This window comes from Mustela nigripes, chromosome 9, assembly GCF_022355385.1.
Source record: "Mustela nigripes isolate SB6536 chromosome 9, MUSNIG.SB6536, whole genome shotgun sequence".
In the NCBI taxonomy this organism is placed as follows: Eukaryota; Metazoa; Chordata; class Mammalia; order Carnivora; family Mustelidae; genus Mustela; species Mustela nigripes.
In genome coordinates this window covers 13,940,300-13,950,610 of record NC_081565.1, presented here as the reverse complement: position 1 = coordinate 13,950,610, position 10,311 = coordinate 13,940,300, and positions in this window count along the sequence as shown.

Genomic DNA, 10,311 nt, shown 5'->3' with positions numbered 1-10,311 from the left:
CCAGGGCTGGATTTGCACAGCCGGTTCCCAGGAGAAGGGTTCTGCTCCTCCGTGATGGAGACAGGTCTCTCCTTGAGCCCTTGCCCTAACTTCTGAAAGGAGACCAACCATGGAGTGGAGTGGGGAACCTGGATCTTGCGGTGTAGACGGGAAACTGAGGGCAGCTGGCTCCAAAGCTGAGTATATGAGAAACCAAAGCAACTGTGGCTAACAGAGGGCGGCCCCTGACAGCCATGCCCAGGCCCCCTGCTGCCTAAATCCTGCTCCCTCCACAGTACAGGGCCACAGCACTGGGGAACAGGAGGAGAGCCCGCTGTGGCTTGGGCAAAGCAGTCAGTGGGACAGAGAAGTTTCGTTGTCAGCAAAAGATGTAGCTCTGGGATTTTTTTTAAATACTTGTACTGAGATTATCACTGACACACACACAAAAAAAAAAACAGCACATTTTTAGTGTGCACAGTTTGACGAGTTCAGACGTGTGTATACACCCATGAACCCATCACCACAATCAGCTCCATCACCTCCGTAAGTTTCCTTCTGTCCCTGTTGTTTTTTGTTTTGGGGTTTGGGGTTTGGGGGTCAGAACAATTAACATGAGATCTACCCTCTTGAAAAAATGGACATATTTTTCGGCGTGCAATGCAGTACTGCCGATTATAGGAAGTATGTTGTTCAGCGGATGTCTGGGACTTATTCCTCTCGCACAACTGTAACTTTATACCGACGGATTAACGATCCCCCTGTCCACCGTCCTCCCGGACGTGGCAACCACCCCCCTCATCTCTGCTTCCACGAGCTTGACCATTTTAGATCATCTCATGGAAAGTGGAACCACGCATGGCTTGTCCCGTGACCGGCTTATTTCACGGAGCGTGACGCCCTCCAGTTCCATCCGTGTCACAAACGGCAGGATTCCCTTCTTTTGGGAGGGTGAATAACATTCTGTTTTATGGACAGAGCACATTTTCTTCATCTGTTCATCTGTTGATGGCCATGTGGGTTATTTCCACATCTTGGCCCTTGTGAATAATCCTGCAGTGAACATAGGAGTGCAGGTAAAATGAAGGATTTCTTAATCTCAGGTCAGAGAGAAGGTCCTGTGGTAAAAAGGTAGGGGGAAAAAGCTCCATATCAGACTGGTATGATTCGTGAGAAATAGCTAGAACTGTCCCTGCCTTTGAAGAACAGACATAATTCAGGAGAAGAAGAAAATGAGAACTCCATGTAAACTAAGAAAATACACGCACCCATCTTTGATCATTTCAGAGGTGCACTGATCGCGCACGTCCCGAGCCCTGCGCTCAGGGGCGTAGAGATGAAATCCACGACACCTGCGATTTGCCGCTCACGGGCGGCCCCTGGGGCCAGAGGCATCAGCGTCAGCCGGGAACTTGTCCACAATGCCAATTCTCAGGCCCCATCGCAGACCTGCTACCTCAAAGTCTGAAATTTAACAAGATCCCCAGATGACCTGCTAGCACATTAAATATTGAGAAGAGCAGATTTTTAAAAAGAGACAAGTACTGACTTAACAAAGGGGCAGGTGGGGAAGGGAGAGGAAGCACATAGAGGAGAAGAAAAACCGTGACAGCTGTTGCATCCAGATCACAGGCGTGTGGGAGCTCATGGCACTAGTCTGCACTGTCACAGCAATTTGAAATGTCTGAAGTAAAAAAGAGAGAGAGAAAAGCACCAATGAATGGACAGAAAATATCATGGTCCAAAGACAGCAGAGGTCACCACTTCCAGGGACTTCCGGGGAGGCTGAGAGAAGGTCCAGGCTCCGTGTCACAGATGCCATGCCAGCCCCAGGGACAGGACGTCAGAGGGTGGTTTGTCAAAGGGCTGCATTTAGGGCACTGGGGGGTGGGTAGCCGTGACCTCAAAGACCAGAAAGTACGAACGGCACACAGGGCGAAAGAAGAAAACCCACCAAGGCAGCTCCTAGTGGGATTTCAGCTTTCTGCAGGTAAAGAGCCAACGTGAAAGCCTCCAGAAAATCCAGCGGGGTCAGCCACCACGGGATGCTGTAGACGGAGCTGGCTTCTGTACCAGCTGTCTATGGCCGCTGTGACAAGTCCCTACAAAGTTGGAGACTTACATGGACACAGATGTATTCTCTTGGAGCTCAGGAGATCAGAAGCTTAAAATCACCTTCACCAGGGGCAAGTCAAGGCGTCTGACTACCTCTATCCAGAAACCCTAGCAGAGAACCGATTACCTTGCCTGGCCTCCTCTGGCTTCTAGAACTGCATTCCATGATTCCTTGGCTCTGGGTGCCTTCCTCCATCTTCCAAGCCAGCAGTGTGGCGTCTTGTCTCAGCGGCTACCTGGCCCCCTTCTTCCTCTGTAGACAAATGCCCCCACTGCCACCCTCCTGTAAGGACACTTGTGATTACATTTAGGGCCTACCTGGGTGGTCCCCATCTCAAGATCCTTCATCACACCTGCCAGTCAAGGTCATATTCATAGGGTCCAGGGATTAGGACCTGGATATTTGGGGGTGGAGGGGCAGGGGGTGTTATTCAACCTGCCATAGCTTTTAAATTCCAAGGAAAAGTGGTTTCCGTTGCAGGGTTCTATACAAAGCCAACTCATCAAACAAGTTCCTGAGAATGCAGAATATTTATCCTTCTGCACTTGAACTTAAAAACATGTGTGTGAAGATGCTTCCATAACTAATAATAACTTTTAGAATTTTTGAAACAATAGAAAGGCAAGCAATCCCATTCGAAGGTACACAAAGACCTGAATAGATACCACTCCAAAGAAAATGCACGATGGTCAAGAAGCACATGAAAAGATTCTCCAGCATCATTTGTCACTAGGGAAATGCTCCTGCTTCATACCACATAGGGTGGCTGTCATCAAAAACCAGAGAATAGGAGCGCCTTGGTGGCTCAGTTGGCTGAACATCTGACATCAGCTAAGCTCATGATCTTGGGGTCTTGGGATCGAGTCCAGCACCAGGCTTCCTGCTCAAGCGGGCAGTCTGCTTCTCCCTCTCCCTCCCCACTACTCTCAAATAAATAAGTAAAATATTTAAAAAAAAGAAAGAAAGAAAGAAAGAAAGAAAAGAAAAGAAAAAAGAAATCTTTAGTAAAATCTTAAAAGTAAAAGTAAAAAGTAAAAAAAAAAAGAAAGAAAGAAATCTTTAGTAAAATCTTTAAAAAAAAAAAAAAAAGGAAAGAAACAGGAGAATATCAAGTATTGTCAGGGACAGAGGGTATGGAGAAATGGGAACCTTCCTGCATCGCTGGTGGGAATGCCAACTGATGTAGCCCCCTGGAAACAGTGTGGCTGTTCCTCGGTGAGTTAAACATAGAATTACTCCATGACCCAGCAATCCCACTCCAAGGTATGCACCCCAAAGAAGTGAAGGCAGGAACTCGAGCTGATACTTACTCATAAATGTTCATAGCAACACACTTCCCAACAGCTAAAGGTAGAAACTACCCAGCTTAGTAGATAAAACATGCTCTATCCCATGATGGGGTATCATTCACCCAAGAAATGAGGTAAGTTACTGTAGCATGCTTGGAAACATTAAGTTAGGTGAAAAAGCCAGACACAAATGGCCACGTACTGGATGATTCCATTCATTCAAGCATCTGTAATAAATACATCCACAGAGACAGAAAGAAGGTTCGCCGTTGCCAGGGGCTAATGGGAGAGGGGAATGACGATTGACTGACTGCTTCAAGGGGACAGGGTTTCCTTTTAGGATATGATAAAGTTCTGGAAGCAGATCATGGTGATGGATGCTTGACATGGTGAATGTACTTAATGCATTGCAAAGCACCTCTAAAATCGCTCAATTGGTCAATTTTATGCTTAAAAAACTTAGGGAAGAGGAAAAGCATAGACACAGGTAACGATAGCAACTCAAGATAAGTTAGGACGAGGAAAGTGCAGGCCAGCTTGCAAGAAACTTTGCAGATGCTGGTGTTTAGAACATTCCTGTGAGCACAGAGGGTTCCCAGACACAGGATTCCCTTCTCCTCTCTACAGATAGAATCACATCACCTTGGCTCTGCAGTGATGATTTCCACGATCTAGTGAGTATAAATGGTATCTCATTGGGTTTAAAATTTTAGAATCAACCTATAGAGAAATCATGAGGGATCATCGTGGTAACAGAGAGAATGTAAATGTTACAAACCTTGACAGCGCAAGAATAATTATTTAACAAGAATCGGGGGGGCGAGCAGGAGACAGGGGAGGAAGTGTAAGTATACTGATTTCTTTATTTTTCAGCGCAGAGATCGATACTTACCATCTGAAAGGGATAAATCAAGAAACAGAGACTAAGTATGGTATTAAAAGTTACAAAGGCGATCTGTATGAAAACTCAGATTAATACCAGAACTAAATTCAGCAAGGGAAAGGAGAAGTGGAAGATGGTAAAATGTGGTCAGTTTCTCATCTTTCTTTGCAAGGGGGAAGCAGATACTGCCTGAAGGAGGTAAGTCAAGAAACAGAATTAGATTTAAAACTTTGGTTGTTGGTAAACATGAGTCTTTGTCTGGCTTCAGATACCTTCTTCCCCTGGGGATTGCCCACTTGTGTGGCTAAGGTGGGGTGAACCTGCCTCTGTGGCCTGGGGGAGAGTCACCCACTCCAGCCTGGCCAATTAGAAAGTCCCCTGGGACTTCCAGCTGGTGCTCTTGGGAAAGGTACCAACTGTCAGCCAGTGTTGTCAAGTTGGGGGAATGTGAATCGGGGCCTTTCTGTGCCCGTCTTTTTGCTACAGGCATGCATCCAGGTAGAGGCTGAAGCAAGTCGGACCCAATGACGTAGAGGGGTCCCTAGACATGCCTGGAGCCCTTATCACCCTTCAGATTCCTGTTATCTTACCCGGTGAAATCTCCTTTTGCTTTAAAAATAAATGAAGTACCCAGGAACAGCCATTTGGCTCCTGTGCCATGCTGATGAGTGGTGATGACCCAGGGAATCCTCCAGAAGGAAGGGGGAGCTCACCAGCATTGAAAGGGGTTAGAACAACAGCCCATGGACAACCCTAAGGCTTTCAGGACCAGGACAGAGACGGGATTCAGCGGCTAGACCATCACTCCATGTGGGAATAATGATCGTGGCAAGAACTTGATTTTGGGACGGCCAGACGAGTGTCCAAATCCCACCACCCGGGATCTGCGCAAGTTGGACACAGTTCTCTGACGTTAGTGTCCGCGTTACTGAAATAAAGATAGTACTATAATGTCTGTCCCACAGGGTAACTGAGACAGTAAAATAATGCATGAAAAGGGAATGTATCAATGACACTAGGTTTTCTTTTTTATGACCCTTAGTTTGGTCCCAGGGTTGGCCAGTTAAACTGATTCTGTTGTCGGACCATGGGCTGTCCTCTTAATTAGATACTAACCACCTACAAATGTATGCTGTGGTTCCCAGGGGCTGTGACAGTGTGCAAGGTTCACTTCAACCCCTTCCAAACACTCAGGGTGCAGGTGGGTGAGAAACCACCCCAAGGGTCACAAGTCACTCACCTGAGATAATCATCAATGTCCCCCATCTTTTCCCATGGGGCACCTCACCCTTCTGGTCACTTCTTCTCTTAATTCTATTGTGCTTTTTTAATGCCATCCTCATGAAGGGCCAAAGGGGATTTTTTTAAGTAACAGTATGATTCAGATGATCTGTGTGTCTGAAGATAGGAAGAGAAATCTTCGTGGGGGGACACGTCTAATGGCTTGGCACTAAGATGGGGCAAATTATTAGTGTTAGATTCCCTCTGTAAAACTTTATGTTTTCTCTTATTCTAAATGTAATATTGTGTCTTGTAATCTTTTATTGTAAGTAATATAAGTAATATTATTTATCGCAGGAAACATAGAAAGATAAAGAAGAAAATAAAAGTTACCTACAATCTCACAATCCAGATTTAAACCCTGGTTAGCCTTGTTTAACATTTTGGAAGACTTTCTTTTTTCTTCTCAGACTTTATTTATTTACTTGATATAGAGAGAGTATGAATGGGGAAGAAGAACAGAGGGAAATGGAGAAGCAGAATGTCAGCTGAGCAGAAAGCCTGACGCGGGGCTCAAACCCAGGACCCCAGGACTGTGACCAGAGCTGAAGGTGGACGTTCGAGGACTGAGCCATCCAGGCGCCCTTGTAAACTTTCTTCCACTCTGTTATTACTAACACTCTTGAAATCATATTCTTTTCCATTTCTTTTTCCATTCAACATTATTTTGTGAGCATACTCCCATTTCATTAAAAATTCTTTTTTTTAAAAGATTTTATTTATTTATTTGACAGAGAGAGAGATCACAAGTAGGCAGAGAGGCAGGCAGAGAGAGAGGGGGAAGCAGGCTCCCTGCTAAGCAGATGAGGGGCTCCATCCCAGGACCCTGAGATCATGACCTGAGCCGAAGGCAGAGGCTTAACCCACTGAGCCACCCAGGCGCACCTCATTAAAAATTCTTTTAAAAATATTTTTCACCAGCATATAATGTTCCAAGGCATCAAAATCCATTTAATCAAGTTCCTGTTAGTAAAGAGTTTAGATATTTCTGGTTTTCCACTACTGATCACTCACCTTAATTTTTTTTTAACCTATTCAAAAAAATTTTTAAAGATTTTTATTTACTTATTTGACAGAGAGAGAGAGAGAGCGCACACAAGCAGAGGGAGAAGCAGGCTCCCCGCTGAGCAGGGTGCCCAAAACAGGGCTCGATCCTAAGACCCTGGGATCATGACCTGAGCTGAAGCCAGATGCTTAACCAACTGAGCCACTCAGGCAGCCCCATTTTTTTTTTTAATTTATTCAATAAGAGGCTTCAACCACGTGTATGTGATATAACTGACGTGAACCCGTCAGAATGTCAGCCCTCTGGGTTCACAGTAACGCACTCGGGATCCCAGGTCCACCCTGAGGTCCATGGCCACCCACACAGGGGGCAGTGACCCTGCCCTAAAGGCCTTCTGTTCTCCCTTACCTCCTGATCCTCCAGGGGGGGCATGCCAGTTCCCCCTGACTGTTCCTCCAGTTTGTATCTCTGGATGCAGAGACTGAGGTCTCAGCCATGTCCTTTGAGAAGGCTCTGGGCTTCCTATACAGGCAAATCCCTCCCCCTCAGATCCTACACCCTAAGGTAAATATGCAGCTTTCTAAACCCCCAAAAGAAATGGTCGCTAGACACCCTAGCTCCAAAGCATCAGGTGCCTACAGACTGTGTCTGTGTCATTGAGACCCCTGCATCTGCCCTCCTTGCCGGGGCTGGGGGTGGGGGGCGGAGCACCATAGGAGGCATAGCCCAAGAAGACCAGCCAGAAAGATCCTGAGCCGGAGCTCCATCCTACAAGCCAGGAAATGGAGCTCACACTGGAGACAGCATGGCTCTGCGTTCTCACTCGCCCCCCAGCTGCTCATATCCCCTACATCCCATCATTCCAGAGTCTGGGCTGGGACAGAGGCCATCTGGGGTCCAGTTATAGCCCAGTTACTTACAAGTTCTGTGTCATTGGGCGAGTGCCTTCCCCTCCCTGGGCTGTGGGGAGGGCGGAAACGGGGTATGACCAGATGATCTTCAAAACCTTCCTGGGTCTGAGCCCCACAGACAGGACTCCATCTACAGGACACAGTGGGAAGGAAGCCCAGCTGACCAGGGCCTCAGGGACACAGACGCTGAGCTGAGGCGCACCAGCTTCTTCCTCCTCAGACCTTTCCCTCGAGGGCTCTGGGGAAGAGCTTCAGCAAGCACCTTGGCAAAGGCCTGAGGCCAGACATGAAGGAGAGCAAACGGTCTTCCCTTCTTGAGGCAAACAACAGCTGTCGCGAGTCACAGGGCTGCTGAGGATAAGTCTCCCCAAAAATCAAGTGTCCTCATCAGAGAGACCAGACCGGGCGTGGATGGGGAGTGGGCAGGGGGGCCTCCTGGCGGCCGGCCCTGCAAGGTGTGAGCATTGGTAGGTAACAGGAGTGACAGCTTCCTTTCCACAAAGCAAAATAAGAAGTCGTGCGTCTATCCGGATATAAATAAGTAAGTGAACAAGTTTAACGAGGAAGGGAATATTCGCACAGTTTTAAAAACCCTCCCCACAAATAATCACTAATTTCAAAGGTAAAAGAAGTTCTGTCTCCACGTGGACTTCCTAATGGTGATGGTGACAGCCTCTAAGACAGTCCCCAGGGGTCGTCCCCTCCCCTTGAATGAGAACACGGCAGAAGAGGTGGGATGTCTGAGGTTGGGTCTTAAAAAGACTGTGGCCTCTCTGTCTTCCCCTTCCCCGCACCCACCTTCTGTCTCTCATAACCCACTCCGCCCCAAGCAAGCAGCCATATTGTGTGTAGGCCAAGGAGAGGCTCTCCTATCCCCAGGTAAACTGAGGGCCCCAGTCCAATGGCTCGTGAGGACCTCAAGCCTCCAACCACCACCTGAGTGAGCTTGCAAGGGGGTCCTTGAGACACAGACAAGGCCAAGGATGGATGTAATCCTGGCCAGGAGCTGGGCTACAGCTTGAGTCAAAAGCATCCAGAATGCTGGAGCCAGACGCATCTGGCTGAGCTGCACCTGGGAGACAGCCTAAGCCCCTGACTTCGGGGGGTGATCTGTTCAGAGGCAGCAGGTAACTCCGCTTTATCGTGGTTATGAGGACAACGTCCGTGTTTGCTGGCACGTGGGGACAGCAGATGGGGCGTCGTTCTCAGACGGTTCGGGAATGAAGAGTGCTTCCTACAGACGACCTCTCCGAACATCGAAGGTTTTTTTCAGCTTATGACATTTACTTTAAAAACAAGTAATCTGCCGCATGGACACAAGCGTGGCTCTGGAGGGGCGGTACTCAGGACACAAGAAGTCAGTATGTTGTGGGACTTCAGCCATTGGGATCTCTCTCTCTCAAACGGGAGGGAGCCACCCCTGCCTTAGAACCTTCTCTGACTTTCTGTTGCCCTGAGGATAAAATCCACGCTCCTGGGTCTGGCATTCGAGGCCACTTCCCCCACGCCCACTCCACCCGCACACCTTTCACACCCTCCTCCAGATAGGGCACCTTCTAGCAGCTCCTGGAGCCCTGCAAGTTCTACACACACACACGCACACACACGCACACCCGTGTTTTCTCTGCCTGGAATGCTCCACTCTGCTTCTTCCCTGGATGGTCCCCATAATCCGCTGAGCCTTGTTCCAGAGCCTCCCCTCCCTCTCCACGCCCACCCTCCCCAGCTCCTTCTCCCTCTTGAGTCCCAGCACAGCACGCTACTGACGGCGCGGTCGAGGTTGGGGGACATTGGAGGCTCGGCCCAATTCCCTGTGGGCACTATGCACCCGCAGCACACGGTGGCTGCTCCAGCACACGGTGGCTGCTCCCTTCCAAGGTCCCCTGTGCCTAATAGAGATGCAACCCGGGAGGGAGCCCCTAGCCACTCCCCACAGGGACTGTCACTCAGTCAGAGAAATACATTCAAGAGCCAGTCTTAGGGAGGCAGAGGGCTCAGATTCTGGTCCCTAGAAGTGACCTCCCTGTGACGGGCCCTCGGTCCCCACTGGAGCCTTGAGAAGGCCCCCAGGGGATTTCAAGCCCTGCAAAGGAGCAATTTGTACTTCAGGCCTGTTAATGAATCCCTAAACGGAGGAATTAATTACTGTCTGTCAAAATTAGACTGCTCCTTTCCTTCGAGATGCATCTTCTTTTTATTCTTAATTAATTTTTAAAATTACGACGTCAGTGCGAAGAGTAATTTATTTTACTTTCAGCATTATTTCTCTGATAAGCAATTTCGTTTTATGCCAGGCGCCTGCCTTGGTGCCCATTTGTCACCTGGGCGCTCGCTTCTGGGGGCTGAAGCAGACCGGAAGGGACGGGGAGCTCAGGCCACGGCCTGGCAAGTTTGGGGTTTGTAAAGTGCCCCTGCACGGCTGCCCCAGGACCCCACAGAAACCCTTCAGAAGCAGAGCCGGTCATCTCCATGTTACAGAGGAGCAAACTGAGTCTCACAGGAGAGAAACGATGGGAACATGCTGAAAGAAAGGGTCCCCATCCAGGCTCAGACTCCCAACCTGACAACTCTTTCCCTTCACCCGGGTCCTCTGCTGGGGCCTCTTTTGACTTAAAGACCTTTGATTTCCACCTGGGGCTGACAGGACAGGTCCTGCAGGACAGAGGCTTTTGTCTGCCCCATGTGGGGCAATGCCCTCCGTGCGTGGGGACGCCCCGCCCGGCCCAGGGGCCTACCTCACGCTCCAGCCCGAAGTCACACACGAGGCTCCTACTTCGTTCTGCCCCAGCGAGGGCACCCAGGACGCGCCCTTCCCTGGGCCTCTGCCCACCCCCCCCACCCCCCCC